Source organism: Magallana gigas, chromosome 1 (genome assembly GCF_963853765.1).
Source record: "Magallana gigas chromosome 1, xbMagGiga1.1, whole genome shotgun sequence".
Lineage (NCBI taxonomy): Eukaryota > Metazoa > Mollusca > Bivalvia > Ostreida > Ostreidae > Magallana > Magallana gigas.
The window spans coordinates 8,625,016-8,647,172 of record NC_088853.1 but is presented as its reverse complement, the minus strand read 5'-3'; the positions used below and the strand labels follow the sequence as shown (position 1 = coordinate 8,647,172).

Here is a 22,157-nt window from a genome sequence, read left to right as displayed (position 1 = left end):
GCTTGCTGAATCCTCTTCACGTTTTCGACCCGAGCCCAAAAATAGCTTATACTTCGAGACATTTATGTTTATTCCACAATATAACATTATTTTTACGTATCGTAAACTTAAAAATATAGTTTCATGTTCAAATAGTCAGGTGCTTTTCTTAAAGTTCTTGTGCAAATATGAAGTTTTTTTGTACCAGACCGTCGGGCCATCCGTCATTTCGATCTTAAAATCCCAGGTTAAGAATAAGGGTGGTGCAAATAAATATGTATTTCAAAATCTAAAATTTTCAGTACCTTTCCTGAACTTATTTTTTAAACCATGTCCATCTTATGCATGGTACACCTGTCTTTATATGTAAGACAGTTGTGAAAAAATAAATATATATATATATATATATATATATATATATATATATATATATATATATATATAATATATATATAATATATATATATATATATATATATATATATATATATATATATATATATATATATATATACACGTGTTAACGTATGAAAACACGTTATAGTATATCTTTTTCACACCATTATTATTATTTTAGTATAGTATTTTTCATTTATGATAACACAAAATCGTTATGTAGCAACATGGTTATTTAACTAAATTGAGCTTGCTTACTCTGATAAAAGCACTTGCTTATTGTAAGGAATATGTACAAGAGAACCCGTTTTTGTTTTAAAAAAGGGGGTGTATATGATCTTAATGTACAACGAAACTAGTTATTCTGACACTATGTATTATGCGTATGCGTCATTTGAATGTCGTCTGGTTGGAACGATGAATTTTTGCGTGTATTTGTGGAATAGAGTTTTTGTTCATCAATAAAGTACGGAACAATTGTCTTAAATTAATTTATAAGTCTTATGCGCTAATCAGTTAAACATTAAACTGATATAACACTCGTCGTTCGAATTGTTTACAAGCATTTAAAACCTCAATACGGTCTCCAATGTACCGTTGAATAGTCTTTATCTAGTATATATACTAGACTTTGACCTGTACTTACTGTGCTGGTTGACATTGCATATCGGTCATTTACGAAATAGATACATCGACACACCGTATTGTTGACATTTACATAACAGAACTATAAGCCTACAATAATGCTATTAATGTCACTACACTTTTCTTAGTTAGAATATTATGTGTCTCGGGAAAAGTTAGAATGCCTTCCATATAAACGTAAAGTAACAGAAAATTAAAGTAGCATTGGAAAAAGCAGTCAAATTAATTATAACAAACCGTTTTGAGACTGTAAATACCTTTAATCTAAAATTTTAATCTATACATGTCTAATGGAAGCATTCGGCACCTTTTTACCAACACACACGTTTTTCCTTGCTACAGAGAAAATACACGGAACGCATTCTATCGTAAAACCAGGTCAGTAGGGCATTTTTTATTTTTACGATAAACAATTCTATCTTCACTCTCCTAGGAAATACAATGAGAATTTTTTGAATGAAATTAATTTTATTTTTGCCATCACGAAGACAAAAGTGAGTATGTTTAATTGTTACATTATTTTATAATTTCTCTCATAAGAAATCATTAATGTAAATGAACCGAATGTAAAGCACATTTCCAATGAAAATGTACACGTATGTGTATCATTTTTTCTGAGTTTATTCATGGAAATATGATTTTGTGGAAACATAAACTAAAGATCCCGTTAGCGTGGATGTATTGTGCACGGGTAAGATTGTAAAATCCAAAATATCAAAATGAATTCTGGGTTATTTTAAGAAATTTTCGTTGATTATTAATTAGCAACGCTTAATTTAGAAACATAAAAAACAAATTGGTAATCTTCAAGTACCAATGATGTTAAAAACGTATAAAACAAAATACAGTATACTTTCGATTTATAAGTACTAAAGCCAAACAATTCGAGACTATTATTTAAAAAAAAATTGATATAGAAGTATAGATTTACTTGTATATGTTAACTGAATTTAAAAAGCGTATCGATATTTAGACTTACCTTATTTCACATTACAAAAATGAACATGTACTTTTTTGGTGATATTGTTGCAGATGCATTCTTACCCGTTTTAGCAGAATCCTTCTTGTTCTTAATAAATGGTTGTCTTTCTTTTGATTCATCTGTACTTTCTATATCAGTACATTTTTTGCATACGGTATGTTCTAGACAAAAATAATTTTGATTAGTAGATTATTCATTAAACTACTGTGTAAAAGTATTTTGAATCATATATTTTAAAAAATACCCACTATTTTTTCTTCGGTACAGCATACAAATTGAAAAGCAAAACACGAAAACGATGACCCCTATTACAATTACAACCCAAAGGAAACCATCGTCATCATTGTCTGTTGTGCCAGACTGGTACGTTGTATTTGGAGAACTGTAAACAATCATTGCAATAATAGTACGGATTGTCCATCATTAAACAGGTTACATGATACTGTCAGTAATTTTGTTGGATTATTCGATTATCCAAGATTGGTAATAATGTTGTTGAAGTAAACTTTTTTACTTTTCATAATTTACTTCATATAAACTAAGTTTATTGGCAGATAAGAATTGTCTGTTTAACTTAAAGGTCATTTTAATTGATTTAAAACAAATCTAACAATAAGCTATCACATTTTTTACACATGTACCTTACTTACCTTTTACAAAATTGTTCGGCTAGGAAACATCCATTACCAATAGATATACAAGATGGATCTGTAGAACATAACAATAAATCTTGTCAGTTACATATGTAAAACAATGGTTTTAATATATTTTATTTATTCAGGTATTAAAACTGTATAATTTATAAAGATTAATTTATACCACATACACACATGTTAAATTCTAGGACAAGACCAGTTTACAATTAATTTGATAATCTTTGGTTGTATTATATTGTAAAAACACCTTGCAACATGCTTTTTATTAAATCAAGGAAAATTGTAGAATCAGTGAAACATTATTTGGTATTGTAGAGTAGAGGGTAGCGTACATGTAAGTTATCAAAATAAGAACATATACCTCTGTAAACTTAAAAGTTATATAATATCATCAAGCATGATGAACAAAATGCTTAATTCGTGTTTAAAGTGAAGACAAACTTAAAGCTGACATTCAAAGTGATCAAGCTGTTTTTTTTTAACCTTAACGCATACACAAATCCTATATAATTTTGTAAAACAAAATTCGCATTTACCAAATGTTTGAATTTTGCATAATATTCAGAACATTTATACAGCGTGTTGGATAGAAATGTACACCACTTACATTCAAAAATGTTCATGCTTCGATAAGAGTTATTGGGGCATCCGTACTTGAAGGTATGGCAGCTGTGTGAATAAACGTACGAGTCTTTTTTTTTCAGATATAGACACACACCTGAAAGTGAATTCAATGTTCTCTTTTAAAATTTGATCTTTTTTGATAAAGCCTTAACGTTTATAACATTCTCTTTTTTGAATTTATCAAATTATATAGAATATGTTCTAGTTGACGTATATCTTTTCTCTCAAGAACATTGAAAATGGTTTACTTGATATGTACAAATGTTAAAGGTTTACTACGATAGTAACATGAACATATGCGCAAATTAATACTCTCGTTGGCTACCTTCCTCTATCAATATTGAGGGATTCCTGTAACAGAACTCTAACAGTTCCGTGAACTTTTCGTTCGGTAAACAAGTGTAGCCATTAGTCCTGTTACAGTTGAGAACTGATGATCTCTTGTTCCAATCTGACTCATTTCTGGGACAAAATGGTGTTGAGTATACTGGAAACTTATAACCATCAAGTTTCTTCTGAAAATTTAAAGTGGAATAACATATCATCACAAAATTACTTATCTCTGATTGAAATTGCATTTCGTTTAATTAAAGGATTTAATTATCTATTTATCTTAATATATGCGATTGGTATAAATCATGGGATAAATTGTTGATATTAAACTGTGTGTTCTTACGCCTTTTGACGTCATAATAAAATAATACGTAGCTTTAGTGGATGATTGACGTAGAATAATAAAGTAACAGAATAATTCATTTGAAAAGTGTAGAGTTATAAATGTGAGGAATTTAATGCTCTTTCATTTTTTTTTTGGGGGGGGGGGGGATAAATTGATAAAAATTATTAAAATGATAGAAAATTAAATACTTGTTTGTTAATCTTCAAGGAACTCTTTTCCGTGCTTAAGAATGTTGACACCTCGTAGAAAATTTGTTGTGCGGCTAACAATTTTAATGTTTACAGAAGATTGAGGTTTAGCAAAAAACGTGGAAAACAAATGATAAAAAAATATCTTATGCGAGGATATATGATATTTATCTTACTTGTTGTGTGTATTTCTAACCCCTCGCCAAGGCTCGGGGATAGAAAACACACAACTCAATGGATAAACATCAGATACCATCGCAAATCATGTGCGATCCTCCCTTAATTGCAAATTTTCTGTTACGTTACATACATGTTTGTACAATTTATGTATTAGTATATCTTTCACGCAAATAATTTACAGTTAATTTGAGTGACTTCTTCCAGGTGTGCCATTCCACCTCAAGGGTGCCCCTTACTCAGAATGAACTAAAAAATCTACTGATAATAATGAAAAATTATTTATTGCATTTTATAGGCCTATGATTTAAAATTTATTTTCACTTTCAAAAAGGTACGCAAGGGCCTACTCTTGAAGTTTATGTTCATCGAATTTTTTTTTTAAAAATCACTAAAAATGTAACACTATGATTGACATTTTTTTAATTGCGAAAAGATAAAAAATAATTAAACTCCTAAAAACACGAGACACAGTTTATAAGTGGCAGTGTCACTTGAAAAAAACAAAGCATTGAGTGTCCAGTAACAGGTTTTCTTTAGATGATTTATTCGAATTTCTTCTATCAGTTTTCAAATCCCTACCCATGTTTTATTCAATTTACCAAGAAACAGAATGATGATAACACCAAAACATTTCAAGTACTAAACAATCTTAAATTGACTTTATTCTGATGGCCTTTGATTTATATGATGCCAATAATCGTTTTTTTTTTTTTTCAGATATGGTGTATGTTGTAATTTTAAGCATCATGCAATTTTTTGCCATATGATTATCTTCAAAAATAAATGAGATGAAACCAACAGAAAGTATGAAAAACTAGACACGCTCTCGTTGCGAGCAACGAGGAGGTCTTCCGTCTGATTTTAGAATTTAAGATATGTTTGATCTTGATTTTGCTATTTAACAGCTAAACTTATGATTTAGAATAGAAAAACATTGTCTACATTCCAAAGGCCAGATACGTTTTTGTTTCAGGGATATGAACGTTGTTCAACAAGTGTTAAGAAATTCGTCGCCGTTCTTGAGATATCTGAGGAAAGAAAGTTTTAGGGGCCAGTCCCTTATCTCCTTATTGGAGCCGCTGAACCAAATTTTGTAGGTTGCATTTTGCAAAGTACATCATTTTGAGCATCTTTTCTTCTGTACTGCATTTCAAAATATTTTCCGTTTTGACCTCTAAATAATCTTTTTTACATAACACATGAATAAATAATTACATTACTTGAATACATAACTGTAAGATAAACATATTTGCTTCTATAGCCTTTCATTAAATCTCCCTCAGCAAAGAGTTACAGATGAAAGATTTTAGAGCCCTTTAGTTCTGTGTCTATTAAGTTCGGATCAATATCTAATAGATCTGAAAGTTTCACGAAAATCGGGTCAGCCATATCTTAGAAATCCCTTGCACAAATTTTGTAAGAAAAAAAAAATAATAATAGGGAAAAAGAAACCGAACGAAAACAATAAGGTCTTCCTTTGGAAAACGGAAGACCTTAAATATATTGACTAATAAACAAAAACTTAACTTTTAGTGCTATTTTTAGCAAGAAACAAATTCTGAAAAATATATTCCAAATTTACTCGTTCTCCCTCCCTTAATTTCTAAATAAATTTTTAAAGTGCATAAAACCCCCGACATTGATATACATCAAAAAGAGACTAATGGACTACATCGCTCATTTGAAGTCCACAAAGCCTGGTAAAACAGATTGTTCTGCTAAGTAAAAGATATATATGCTTTTTGTATATTATTTTATTTAGCTCAGTACATTTGTTTCACTTTCAAGTATATTTTACCCAGAGGAATTGGATTGTTTTGTTCAATATTGGCTATACTTGTTTACCTATGAGATTGCTTTCAACAAAATTTGATTGAATTTATCTTATTGGACCACTTTTGTTTTAGATTTGCATTGAATCACTTTTGAAGACAATTTTACATCTAATATTATTAAATCCGTAACGATGATTTCCATTAATTAAATTATGAATATATAAAACACTCATCACGTAACTATTATTGATATAATGCTTTGATGTTCTAACTCTATATGACGTCATAGTGTGGTTAATTCTATGATGCTATGGTGTAGTTTATCCATAAACGTAAAATATGATTTGATATATAGATAGGTTATCATTGTCAAAGTTTTTCAGATTGTATCAAGTAAATTCCAAATCCCCATATCAAATTGAATGTCATATTTGAAAAATCTTCAGATTTCGTTTTTTAAAACTTTTACGAGAGACATTATGAATCTGAATATATTTTATTTGCCCGTAATGAAGAAACACTTTATTTTTTTTAAAGGGGGGGGGGGGGGAGGTAGGTGTACTGCTTATCCTTATTTAATTGTAAGAACAGGGTCATGAGATGTCGCATTTTAATGAGTTTAAGATTTGTGTCCGTTTCTTTTTTACACAGTGTGATAAATTCATGGATATAGTTCTGGACATATCAATGGTCAATAAGATGACTTGGATTCGATGTTAAGTATTGTTCAGGTTTCATGGTTCGGGGGCTTTACATTTTTTTGAAAGGAAAGGAAAACCAAAAATAGTTTAAAAATTTGGTGAAAACGAGACTCTTGTTGCTATAGCAACAAAAAGGTATTCCGTTCCTCATGTATTCATCTGTACAAAAAATCCATTTATCTTGTAAACAGAAAATGGATATAATATATACTGTGAAGGAATTCCCAAGAAATAAAAAACCAAAAAGACAAAATGTAAATTTTTGAGTATTTTCTGTGACGACCGAAAGTTACGCCGGATCATACAGAACATAAACATATCTTCACACATTGCCTTGTCTTTCCTCAAGGTTTGGATGTTCAAGTTTTTGTTAGTTATAAAACCTTGTTGAGAAATGGTTTTTGTCTCTAGACCGGAAACGAACCACCGGAGGTGATTTAAGAAATTGAAAGTACCTATTTTTAGTTCACTTGCCTACGATACGTTCCTGTTCATCACATTGAGTAAAGCGTTAAAAATCTACAGTTAAAAAAGAAAATTCTATTGCTTGAACGCTTCGAGTGAGAACCGGAAGTAACGTTCGAACAAATGCAACCCGTTAAACACATGTTCAATAAAAATGTTCGTTATCTATACACGTTTTGTGTCTTGATCTCTCACAGTTTCCGAGATGTTGTGGGTATTTTGTTTAAAAGAAGGCTACCTGAGATATTTGAGATGTCTCACTGGAAATAGATTTCTTTTGTTACCATGTGTATATAACCTTTTGTATTGCTATAGCTAAAATGTTATTTCCATGCTAAATAATCAAATTATTTTTAAAAAATCAAACAAGTAGAACAAAATAGTGTTAACACACGTACATACGTAGATCTATCATCCAGGAAAGATTGGTTGTTCCAAGTCGTCACTGTTTTGAGATCTCGTCGAAATAAGGTTTTTTGTCTTGGGACACAAAACGGACATACGGAAGTGCTCAATGAAAATTCAATTTATTATTTCTTGTTTACTTGCCTATTTTTCATTATTCTTTATCGAAGTAACTAAAACTATCAAATGAAAACAGTTAAACGGACAAACAGGCTGATTTCTTTGAACTCTTCCGGTGTGGAGTAATGGTTGATTAAATGAACAGTTTAAACACATCTTCAATCAAATGTCTATAATCACAAAACTTTTCGTGTCTTGATCACTTACAGTTTCTGAGATCTTGCGGGTACAAAATATGTTTTAAAACAGCTTCCTAAGATAATCGAGATATCTCACTGGAAGTAGAATTTTTTAGTTTATTTAACATAGCATAGAATACATCTGTAAAGGTTTATGCTAATGTATCTATTCTAAGGAAAATAAATTGCATCCGGTGAGGACCGGAAGTTACGCCAAACAAAACAAAAATGTGTTAACTTATCTACATACATAGATCTTTCATCCCTGAAGTTTGATTGTTCAAGTCATTACTGTTTTTGAGATTTTGAGGAGTCAAAGTAATTTGTCTTGGGACATGAATCGGATAAACGGAAGGAAGTGCTCTATGAAAATGAAAGCTAGTATGTATTAAACATTAGAAAACAGGACTTTATTGCCTATCAATTTATCTAAAATTGTTAAAGAAAACCAGTTAAACTTATTAACAAATGATTTGTTTGAACTCTTCCGTTCTGGACCGGAAGTGACGGGGTCTACAAAATGAAAGCAGTTAAACACATCTTCATTCTAATGTCTATCATTCATAAACGGTTTTTGTCTGTATCACTAATAGTTTTTGAGATCTCGTGGAACAAAATTTGTTTTAAAAAAGCTACCTGAGATAATTGAGATATCTAATCGGGTGTAGTTTTTTTTTGTTTATTTAATATTGCGTAGATTACATATGTAAGTATTTATACTAATATCTTTATTCTACGGAAAATAAATTCAATATGTAAAAAACAAAACAAAAATTCCAGTGCTTCCGGTGACGATCAGAAGTTATGACGAACAAAACAAAATAGTTTAAACACACACATGTGTATATAGCTATAGGTCTATCGTCCCACAAAGTTTCGATGTTCAAGTGCTTGCCGATTCTGAGATCTCGCAGGAACAAGGTTTTTTGATGCGGGATAGGAAACAGACGACCGGAAATGAATTTTAAAAAAAAATGAAAAAAGCTTCGAGATATTATCAGTCTCTATCATCTCAGAAAATTTCAAGGAAATCTATTAAGCCACCTCTGAGAAATTCTGCCGACAAAGAAGGGGAAAAATAAGAAAGAAAAAAAGAAAGAAAAAACACTACAATCACTATAAGTTCTTCCGTTGGAAACGTTGCAAAAGCAACAAAAATGTCTTCCGTTTTGATATAACTGGTTTAATTTAACTGTAAGACATTGCTTCTCTCACATAGAAAAAATAGTGGATATGATTATTATTGTGAATGGTATATCCAGACGTTACTTCCATGTAAAACAACGAGAATGTAAAAGAAATCAATGTTTGAAGTACTTTCTGTGACGACCGGAAGTAACGCCGAACTAAAAAAAAACATGTAATTATTTGTACAATAACAATCTTTCCTCAAAGTTTGGTTGTTAATGTCTCTGCCAAATCTGAGATCTCTTTGAAACAATATTTTTTGTCTCGGGACCGGAAACAGACGAACGGAAATGATAAATAAATACAAAAGCTGGTATTTTTCGTACAAACGCTTAGCGTACACCGCTGTTTATTACATGTTTGCTGATGAAACACCCAAGAAAGTCAGTTTAACTTATTAAAAACATGATTTGTTTGAACATTTCCGGTGAGAACCGATAGTGACAGTTGCAAAATAAAACCCGTAAAACAATCAAATGTCTATCATTCATGAAAGCTTCGTGCCTCAATCACTTACAGTGACACAAATCTCGCTGGCATCACATTTGTAAAAAGGAAAGCAACATAAAGATATTTGAGAAATCTCACCCGAAGTAAATTTATTTGCTCATTCAACATTATATAGATGTAATATCGAAGACTGGTTACTGATATATTCATTCCATGTATAATATATAAATTCAGAAAAAAAATTTTTTTTAAGTGCTTGCAATAACGACCGGAAGTTACGCCGAACAAAACAAAATAGTGTAAACACAGATACATATATGGGTCTATCATCCCACAAAGTTTGATTGTTCAAGTCGTCACCACTTTTGAGATCTCGTCGATATAAGGTTTTTTGTCTGGGGAAACGGACAAACGGAAGTGCTCGATATAAATTGTATTAAATATTATGTGTATACTTGCCTTTTGTACCTCATTGTTAATCGAGGATTCTACAAATATCAACGGGAAAAAGTTAAACTGATAAACAGTTTGATTTGTTTGAGCTCTTCCTGTGTAGAACGGAAGTGACGGAAGACAAAATGAAACCTGCTAAACACATCTTCAATGTCTATCATCCGTGAAAGTTTTGTGCTTTGATCACTTATAGTTTCTGAGATCTCGTTTGTACAAAATGTGTTTCAAATAAGCTGCCTGAGATAACTGAGATATCTCACCGGAAGTAGGTTTTTGTTGTTGATATAATATCGCATAGATAACTTATGTATATATTTATACTTATAAACAAGAGGCCTAGGGGACACATCGCTCACCTGAGCAACAATTGCCTTAATTATGATCAAATTAGCATTACATTTCAAAATATCTTGACAACTGAGTACAGCAGATCTTGCTAAAAAAATTGAAAATCTGCCAATTTTTATCCACCTCTTATTTTTGGTAAATACCAAGCCCCTTTTTGTGGCCCCACTTTTCTCTAGGGAATCATGGTTTTATCAAATTTAACGAGGCCGGGTCTAATTTGTTCTGCCCTAGATTTTTTGATGAAATTTTTTACATGAATTTCTACTAATATAATTATTATTTTAAGATTAAAAAATAAGACATTTACCACACCGTTTGTTTAGGGGGTCATCTCAAAGTTTGTTAATCTTTAACATAGGCCCCTATGGGATTTTGCATGAAATGTATCTATTTTGCACATTTTTTACATATTTTTAAAACTTCTGCCCTAGCGATTTCTTTTTCTGTTATACATATTAAAGCTATTGCTAAAAGGCATCAAATGGTCAAATTAAAAAAACTTTTTACCTCCTGGTTTATTCCAGGGGGCTTATCAAAGTTGATTTTTGTATGCCCAATTTCCCAGATTCGTCAGATAATGGCTATTTTTTATTTGACAAAGGCGGAAAAGATGATCTATATAGTATTATTAAAACATTGAGACATATTTAAGTAATAAAAAGATATATAATATCACATATTAGGGGTCAGTAATATAAAATACATGGTTACTGTCTTGAAATATATGAATTTTACGCATCAAACGAGCTATTTTCATCAAACTTCGCTGAACATCTTCAGTTGAAACTATCACGCCATGGTGTCAACCAAGCAAAAAGATGACGTCACAATCCAAATGAAACGCTGCGCGAAAGCGTGCGTACTCGTTCTGTACTCGGCCTCGTTAAATCTGCATAACCGTGCTTTCACACTAAGTACTGAGTTTTGGACCGAAAACTTTCCCAGAATATTTTTAAAGATTTTCTCTTTATATTCCTATGTAAAAATTCAAACCGCCATTACGGTCCCGCCCTACCACTAGGGACTGTGATTTTGCAAACTTGAATTTACACTACCCGAGGATGCCTCTACACAAGTTTAAGCTTTTCTGGCCAAATAGTCTTTAAAAAGAAGATTTTTAAAGATTTTCTCTATATATTCCTAAGTAAAAATTCATCCCCCATTGTGGCCTCACCCTACCCCTGGACTATTATTCAAACAAACTTGAATCTATATGATCTGGGGATGCTTCCACTCAATTTGGTCTTTCCTGGCCTAATAGTTTTGAGAAAAAGACTTTTAAAGATTTTCTCTATATATAAAAATTCATTCCCCATTGTGGCCCCGCCCTATCCCTAGGGACCATGATTTGAACAAACTTGAATCTACACTATCTGAGGATGGTTACACGCCAATTTGAGCTTTTTGACCAAATAGCTTTTTAAAGATTTTTTTAAAAAGATTTTCTCTATATATTCCTACACAAAAATTTATTCCACAATTGTGGCCCCACCCTACCCCCGGTACCATGATTTGAACAAACTTGAATCTACACTATCTGAGGATGCTTCCACTCAAATTTGACTTGTTTCTGGCCCAATAGGTTTTGAGAAGAAGAAGTGGCCCCACCCTACCCCCGGGGAACTTTGATTTGAACAAACTTAAATCTACACTACCTTGGGATGTTTCCATTTTAATTTGAGCTTTCCTGACCAAATAGTTTTTGAGAAGAAGATTTTTAAAGATTTTCTCTATTTATTCCTATGTAAAACTTGATCCCCCATTTGTGGCCCCATCCTACCGCCGGGGACCATGATTTGAACAAACTTGAATCTGCACTACCTGAGGATGCTTCCATTTTAATTTTAGCTTTTCTGGCCTAATAGTTTTTGAGAAGAAGATTTTTTAAGATTTTCTCTTTATATTCCTATGTAAAACATGATCTCGCTATTGTTGCCCCACCCTACCTCCGGGGACCATGATTTGAACAAACTTGAATATACACTACCTGATGATGCCTAGACACAAGTTTAAGCTTTTCTAGCCGAATAGTTTTTGAGAAGAAGATTTTTGAAAAATACCAACAAATTTTCAATAATTCTTAATTATCTCCCCTTTAAGGAGGGCGTGGCAATTCATTTGAACAAATTTGAATCCCCTTTACCTAGTGGGGTTTTGTGCCAAATTTGGTTGAAATCTGCCCAGTGGTTCTTAAGAAGAATTGAAAATGTGAAAAGTTAACGACGACGACGACAACGACAGACAACGGACAAATTGTGACCAGAAAAGCTCACTTGAGCCTTTGGCTCAGGTTAGCTAAAAAACGGTTTCGATGGAGGTATACAAAAACTAGCTTGACAATTAAGATTAACTTTGTTTTTGTTAACAAAATATTTAACTTTTAATAAATTTTTAATAAATAAAGTATGTAAACTGTATAATTTATGAGAAATTTCCAAAAATAAGAATGAAATTTAGTAAATATTTCTAGAGTTTGTGTAAAGATTAAATACAATATGTGTGTATAATTTCTGTAGAAAAACAATGTCTTACTTTTCGGACAATACGAAGTGCACGTCTTTTTTATGTAACAACTATCGTTAGATTATTTTAATCTATAATCTAATATAATGTATATTGGCTCATAAGTGAATACATTATGAGATCATGCTTTATTGCATTGAAATTTGGCTGTTGAATTTTTTGGACCTCTTGAGCTGAAGCTCACCGTAGGAAAACAAAAGTACAAAGGTATAAATATATTTGCGTCTTTAGTTAGGGTTTTATATATAATGTTATAAAGACGTTTCTATATGAGGGACGAGCAAAACTGACCCGTATCAAATTAAATTGTTAATCATGTTACTTGCATCTCTTTATATCCATAAAAAGATAAAATTTTGAATTTTGTAAATAATTTAGAATGCAAATAAATCAGCCATTTTAATAACTGTGCATTTTCAAGAGCAAATCCTTAGGCATCGCCTTTTTAAGGTTTTTTTTTTTTTTATCTTTTTTAATATACATTTTGTCAGCTTTTTAAAAAAGCTATATTACCTGCTAAAATATCATAAAAATCTGCACGCGTAAAATCCGGATGTTCTCTTTCATTTAGAGTCTCACAAAATTAAATTTTGAAAATGTACTACATACTGTTTTCATGTATTTAAAAATAAACATCAATATTATGCAACTTTGAATTTAAAAAAAAATTATTTATGTATACCGAATAAAAATAGGAGGAAAATCGTTACCCATCATGCTTTTCCTTATAGAACCTCCCCCCCCCCCCCCTTAATTTTATACGAAACTGTGTATAGCTACCTATGTTTATAAGTTGTTTTAAATTAAAATTTCCAAAAAAGTTTGGTTTGACACAAATTTCTAAGACACAGGATCTACCTTAAAAGTTTAAAACGGTTATTTTGACGTATACGGTTTCATTTCTTTCTCCATTTTATTTTGAAATCATCATGTAAAAAAGGCAATATTATAAAAGATTCTAATTATATTGCTATTCTTGTATAAAAAATGCCTTTAAAATCGGTACATTCAGTTTTCAGACAATAAAATCTGATTCTGTCAAAAAAGATTTAGTAAAGCAAGGCAAGAAAGTGGCAATCAAATCGGTATATATTTTTGAAGTCATCATAATGTATATAATATATGATACTTGCTAAATTCTAAGAAAATTATTGGCCTACAACAGTCACGTGGAGAACATGTATATTTCATACATAGAACAAAATATGCTTGAGCATTATGGCGTCTATCTTATAGTGTTATGACGTAACGTTTGTTACCCAAGTTAAAACTTACAAAACTTAACTTTTTATTATTATAATTCATAATTTGCCATTGATACAAACGTTAATCCATGTCACTAATAATATGATACGATATTTTTAGAATATGATATAATATTGTAGTCAATTATCTTATACACAATTGTAGAATATGATATTGTATTGTACCATGGAATACGATATTGTATCGTATGATATCATATGAAATAAAATTATGGAAATGTATTATATGAAACATCATACAATCATACTACTATATCATATATTATATGAAATTGTATCATGTTTTTTTATTGTCATATGTTACAATATGGTAATGTCCGTATGATACGACATTGTTTTGAATTATTCATTATGATAAAATAATGTATTGTATGATTCAATTTTGTATTATACGATTACAACTGCAAATACAATTTTTTTTTAAAGTACAAGGACAGGAAACCGGGATATCAACAAACGTGTCAGGTATTCGTATATGTGTTTCTGTTTATTTTTTCTTTCATCCATACAAGGGTTGATCCAAAAGTAATGTCACACTGTGCACCGCGCTTCTTATTGGTGCTGTATTGTATAAAATGATACATAAAAAAATTCTTTATAAAAAATTAAAATCGAATTAAAAGTTTTCTGAAATTTCGTTGAACACTTAACACAGGGCGAAAAACCATCTTTAAGCAAGTCCTTAAAGGTGGCTTAAAGGTGACTTAAAGGAGCTTAAAGGCTATACAACCTTTAAGCCGCCTTTAAATCACCTTTAAGCAAGTGCTTATAGGTCCTTAATGTCCAAACTTCTTTAAGCCACCTTTAAGCATCTTTAAGTGGCATTTACGCTCTCTTTACACTGCCTTTACACTGTCTTTAAGTGGCCTTTAAGTCAATATTGATCAAGCTGAACAATAAAAACATATATTAAATGCAAAATCTCTTTTATAGAGATGGGAGGGGGTCATCCGAGTGATAATATAATTTCCAAGGAAGGGGGGGGGGGGAGTGTTCCAGGCGGTTTTAATCGTCGCTCCATTAAATACAGATCGCTATCATCAGCACCGCTCCGATGGACACAGATTGCCGTTATAAAAGTCTTTATAATTTTTTGGGGGTTTCAAAATTATTGTAGGGATGAGCGCAGTCTCTGTATCTTAATATGTGCATAAAACTAATTAAAGTATGTTTGTTTCCTATTATAAATTAATCGGTGAAAAAAATCTCTCTCTCTCTCTCTCTCTCTCTCTCTCTCTCTCTCTCTCTCTCTCTCTCTCTCAGTTCATCCGGTTATTAAACAAAATAAAGATAATGAACCAAAAATGCATGATTTAATTTGCTAATCGGTTTAAGGTTTGTATTTTTTTTCTTCAATTTTCATTATTTCTAACTCTAGATCTGCTAGATACATGTTAAAGATGAAAAGACTCTCAACTGCCTTTGTTATATCGGGCAGGATATTACTGCTTTGTTTGTCTAGACATAGTTTTGTTCGTTTGTGTATATCTAATTAGAGTCTATTGTTTGTCCAACTTAAGAAAACCCCTGGAACTAACACAGAATATACAAGATATACACAACAGTTGTGTCGTGTGCCCAGGTGCATGTTTGTGTATATCTAATTAAAGTCTATTGTTTGTCCAACTTAAGAAAAGCCCTGGAACTAACACAGAATATACAAGATATACACAACAGGTGTGTCGTGTGCCTAGGTGCACATCAGGGTTTCTAAAGGCGTTGAATCTTAGTATGTACGAGTATACGATAAGTCTAGTGAATAAAAGTTAATTTACATTTGTAATTCATTTTCAAAGTATTATTTCCTAGCTCTGGGTTTCAAAGATGTTACGTCTACAAATTAACGATACATGTATGTAAGAGTAAAATCTTGAGGCTAATTAATTAATGTACCGGTGATCATAAATAGGGGTTGATTATTTAAATATATGTATAAGGGTAAATATGTCAAATATACCCGGCCTGGCACATCATACAATTGTATGTACAAGTCATTTGCAATTGCCACATGCAGTAAATACGTCACCGGTAATTGGTAATTTTGTTTGTTATAGAATTGATAGTTTATAAATTATGTACATACAATTACATGTAAATATTTAAACATATTGGAACGGCGCCGCGATCATGAAAACCGGGAAATTGAACAAATACCCTAATAGTATCAATACATTTAATAAAAGAAATGATTTCATTTTCTTTCTTACATTTTTATAGCTATAGATAAGATGAACGTTTATCTACTCGGTTTAAATTTATTAACTACATGTAAGAAAGCCTACTAAGTGAACCTAACGGTTTCCATTTAGGTATAATATATTTTTGTTCACTGAAGACCAAGTTCCGTATTTCATTCTAAATACATGCATGCATGTAATTTAGTAATTAGATATAATTGATTGTTACAAACTGAATGGTTTGTCAAAATCTTTTCAAGTAAACTCATTCAATACAGTGATTCAATATCCACTGATATATAGGATATAAAAACGCTCTTCTATATGTAAGTTGCCGTGGCGCAGAGGATGTGTGGTGATACTAGTAAACTAAGGGTCCAGGGTTCAATTCTCGCCGTGGCCGGTTTTTTTTTTTTTGTTTTTTTTTTTTTCATTTTTCTTTCTAGAACAAAAACCGTTTTAATACCTTTTCTTCCATAAAGTTAATACATTTTGTTGAAAATTAAGCACAATATTGAATAATTTTTTTTAATGGCTTAAAGGTGGCTTAAAGGTAGCTTAAAGGTGGCTTAAAGGTGGCTTAAAGAAGTTTGGACATTAAGGACCTATAAGTTGTCCTTAAAGGTGGCTTAAAGGTGGCTTAAAGATAGTCTTTAAGCTGCCTTTAAGCCATCTTTACGCTTTCTTTAAGCCACCTTTAAGCAATACATATAGCTTAAAGGTAGCTTAAAGGTGGCTTAAAGATCGTCTTTAAGCTACCTTTAAACACCTTTAAGCTATCTTTAAGGAGGACTTAAAGATGGTCATTCATCCTGTGTAACAAGATATTGATTTTTATAGTATGATATATAGGTGACATCGCCGCGTCATGAATTAACATCTTTTTTAAGGTTTGTATATATGAATACATTACATGCTGCAGAATTTGAAAGTGCCCCAAACAACACAATATTTAAAACAAATAAAGTTATCAAGTTGTTCTAACTGGTTTGAAAAGTAAAGAACCGTTACTGTTCATTTCGGACTTCTACCCAATGCCTTTTGTCTTTAGATTAAGGGATAAAAAGGCTAAACATGCTAATAGTGATACGATGCATTGTTTGCTTCGATGGGTAGAAATCACTAGAAAATGTAGTGGAATAGATATATCAACCTAAAATTGAGAGTGAGTAAACAGGGCACATTATACTTGGTTCCAATACCTAATAAAAGCATATCCAATGTAAATAAATAAATTACATAAAGAGAAGACATACGCTCTGAAAGAAAATGAAAGTTAAGGGTTGTTACGTCAATGGTTATATCATAAAGCTACGTTCATGACTTCTTGAAGAGACTTTGACAAACTGATCGCAAATTTAATGATCCAATATATTATTTCATCGATGAATTGGTTACTTTATGAAGAAAAAAATGATAAAAAATAGACCATCGTGGCGAATTTATATAGAGTACTAAATTACGAAATTCTACCGGAACGCCAAAGATCTAAAAATCTATCGTTACCTCATGCTCCACAAAATATATCATCTTAAAAAATAATTATCACAACACATTAAGATTTTCACGTCTGAATTGAATAAGGTACAGATTTTAAAGCACGAATTGTTGTCACTTTACGCGAATTTTTCACGATTTCATCGCATCTGTGACATTTCTTTTGGATCAACCGTCGTATTTCTGTCTTACTGTACTAGATTGCTTTTACATTTTGGTATGTTATTATGTTATTGAAAGTGTTATTACGACGTTTAATTACAAAAACTTGTTTGTACCATTAGGGGTACTCCATCTAGCTCTTTGCTTGTTTTATTAGGTGTAAGGCCTGTTGTGTATTTTCGACGGTTAGTGATAAAATTATATCATTAAGCGTCGATTTATCAATAGCGATTGAAGTGTCAACTAGAAATTTAAGAATCTTTAGCATTTGACGTTGCAAGTGCAATGCTTAATGAAATTTGCATCATAAAGCGGTGTTTTGGCATTAAAGGTTGATACAAAGTAGAATGTTTTAAGTACTGAAGGTCAAATGTCCCTAATATTTGAAAAAAAAAAAATCTTTCAACAAATTCGGCTGTGTTAATTTTTTGTTATTTTTTGATAGATGAAAGGCCTGTCGAGCCCTAAAAATGCCTATTTACTTATCCTTTAACCCTTGCTTATGTAAACAACATTATTATGCCTGATTTATCCTTAACTACTTGTAGCTGACAACTAGCGTTACGTGTTACTTTGTTATTGTTAACACTTTATTTGGGTGTTTTGTCGTCAGATGTTGATATTTCTATGCTTTTGACGTCATCAATAAAATCAATAAAATTCCACGCTAAACGGTGGAAAATGTATGAAAAAAGTATAAATTTCGAAAAGTATTTTAATGACATGTTACGCATGTGCATAATGTTTTGGACTTTATATATCTATAAATCAAATCAAAATATTTTAAGCATATCGTTACTGCAAAGGTGTGTAAATACATATTTAGTAGATCTTTTAATCATATCGATCAGATGAATCGGTACTCAGTTGATCGCTGCGAGTTGTCTTAACATGCACGCAACATAAATACAATGTTTTAGAGAACATGTAAAACATGTATAAACATTTAAATCATGTTGGTGTAAATTGTATACTTTCAGAAAATTTTAAAATTATTTAGACTTGTAAAAAAAAACCCACAAGCAATTGTCGCTGTAATAAATGCAAATGTTTATTTTTTTTATTTTTTTTTTTTACAGTTGTGGTTTATATTCCTTGTGGATCTTTATCAAAGTAAACTTTAATTTCTACTACATGTACCTGAAAATGGGGTATAGCAAATTACTCGACCAAATTAATATTGAACCTCCATAGCGGCTAAACTTTACTACTTGACATCATGAGTTGAAGAATGTTCATTATGCGTTAGTATAAGTCTTTTGCTTTAAATTTGAAATCCACAATGCCTACGGATGATTTCCAACTTTCAATTTTTATGAATACAAAACTAAAGGGTCTTTATTTAGAAAAAAATTACCTCCTACTGTGACATTTCCCTCTGCTTGAGGATAATTTTTTTGGACAAATATGAATTTACTCAACTAAGAATGATTTCTCACGAGATTCAACATTGTTAGCGGTATGCATTTTGCCCAACTGTTTTTAACGTATCTCGCAGTTTCAATATATGTTTGTATCATCCACTAAACAAATGATGTGCCAGATCAGTTGATCTATTTAAAAGTGGGTATAAAGTAACGAATTGCTTAAACAAAATTAAGTAAGTTTTGGCTAAGTATTATAGAAAAAGAAGAAACAAATATCAAAGGTTAACAGATAAACAAACATATAGCAGATAAAATGTGAACAAGAAAGCTCACTTGACATTTCAGTCCAATTGCTTCTTTTTTGCTAAAAACAAGAGTTGGCCGCAATTTTATACCACATTAAAATCTTAAGTAATTTAGCACCAGCCTTTTGTATATCTAAAATTATGTTGGCTACATTCTGTTGCAGCCCATAGGCGCAAATTAAGATAGTGGTAGTTTTATTGGATTCCTACACAGCAACTACAATGAAAATAGTTGTTATCAACGGGGCACGTCGTATTGTCCGAAAAGTAAAATATGTGTTTTCAATTATACCAAATAGAAGACTAGAAATAAGTGTTCTTAATTGTTTTTGAAAATGAAACTTTAACAATTCACAAAGTTAAATGATATGTACTGACACCACATTTTAATGTTGATCAAACCGTGAACCTTGGTATTATAAACTAGCTGCATCATTGTTAAGAGAACAATCATATTACATTTCATGTACCTCTCTTTTAAAAAAAAGCGTATTTCACACAATATTCTAGTAGCTTTTATCTAAATTGATCTGACGTCTATGATTAGTAACTGAAACAATTAAAACTATGTTTCATAATGTCACAGAGATACAATTAAATATAGTTTAGTATTAAGTAAATCATTTATTTACTCATTCATCCATACATTTAATTATTAACTCATTCATGGTTTACTCGTGTTTGACTGTTATTCGTGTTCTGTCACGTGATATTGTATTATTTTGTATTATTATGAATGTTTAAGGACGCCATTTGTCACGGGGTCATTATTCCTCGTAAAAAATAAATAAATAAAAGGATGGTCCTGTTTTTTTTCCAACGTTACTTTATTATGATGAATAACAATAATGATGAGAAGGTGACCTGAAATGAAAACATTCATACAATTGATGCATACATTTTTATAATATTTAGATACTTTAACTTTAAGATAAACACAAGTAAAGAAAGTATTTCTCACCAAATTCGCTTCCAGTAGAACTTAAACATAATAGTTTGAAACTAATGGCAGTCTCGAACTATTTAAACAGACAAGTCGTAAAACTGTCGCTGTCTGCTGGCAAACGAGTTATGTTCTAAATTCATGGTGCAAAACATTATAAATTAAGTGTTATCACTCACACTTGCGCACTGACCATACACACCCATGAAAACCCGTTTTTCCACTACCAAATATAGACATATTGTTGCTATTACCGTATTTGGTGAATCACAACCCAAAATAATACAATCACGTGACAGAACACGAATACCAGTCAAACACGAGTAAACCATTAATGAGTTAATAATGAAATGTATGGATAAATGAATGAGTAGATACATGATTTACTTAATACTAAATTATATTCAATTGTATCCCTGTGACAATACTTTGAACTTTGCAATATAATTTGATTGTAATTTAATAAGACCTATATTATTTAAACTAGGTGTTCAAGCACACATTACTAATTTCTAAACAAAAAGATCCAATTATTATTTAGTCAACATTTTTTAAACAATTTTCACTGCCCTTTTCTAATGTCACTAATAATTTGCATACTTTTATGAAAAAAAACACAAAACAAAACACATGGCGTTTAGTGTCAAAACATGTTGAAATGTATATTGATATTTCTTCGCAGTTTAAAAAGATCTCTAGTATGCAAAAAGGCAGGTCAATTACAAAAAGGACTTAGAACAACATAAATTATGATTTCAAAGTCCCAGTAACGTTTTTTTTCGTGAAACAATAAACCGTTTACAACACCTAATTTTGCAACGGATTTTTCGTTTATGTTTACATGATTAAATTTACAAAAATTCTTAAACCAAACATAGAGATATAAATTGTACTTACACATTTCTTTGATTCGAAAAGAGTGAATAAAATAGTTCCCAAAATCACAAGACGCATTCTGAATTGCAAATTGATTTTCTCTGAGTTAGTGGTGTGTGAGGTTGTACACTGCCAAAAGGTAAGCATGAACACCCGTAAGGTGTAAGGCTTAAGTAACATAATATAATCTCGACCGAACAACTTATACCATTCAATTCTTTAAAAAAGATCCTATAGAGTGTATTTCAGTGGGGCACCAGACGGGTTCTTTTTATACAATTAAGTATATGTGTTCACTAAATTGGTAACTTGTTCTATATAAAGATAAAACAAACAAATAAACAAAAAATCACAAAAAACATCTTTTTTTTAACAAATGTAAAACAGCAGCTTTAATATGATGTCAAACTATTTATCGAGTCCACAGGATAAAGTATCAGTAAACTATAACCACAGGTATGAGTGTACCCCTGTACCTTTCAGCTATGGGGATTTTGTTAACTATGGAATAACAAGATTCAAGAAATAATTTGCCTCGTAATACCTAGAATGTTTGCGTTTTATAAAGTGTAAATTGGCCCAAGTTATGTTATAATGTTTTACATACGTAGAAATTAAATTCAATCCTG

General features: G+C 31.1%; 1 long non-coding RNA gene across 1 annotated transcript; it reads right to left on the bottom strand.

Moving 5' to 3' along the window:
- Positions 1–3,265: 3,265 nt before the first annotated feature.
- Positions 3,266–21,715, bottom strand: LOC136274725 (uncharacterized). Its single transcript, XR_010713159.1, has 3 exons — positions 21,550–21,715; positions 3,608–3,797; positions 3,266–3,376 (listed from the first exon to the last, which is right to left on the bottom strand). It is a non-coding gene; the product is annotated as an uncharacterized lncRNA (long non-coding RNA).
- Positions 21,716–22,157: the final 442 nt, after the last annotated feature.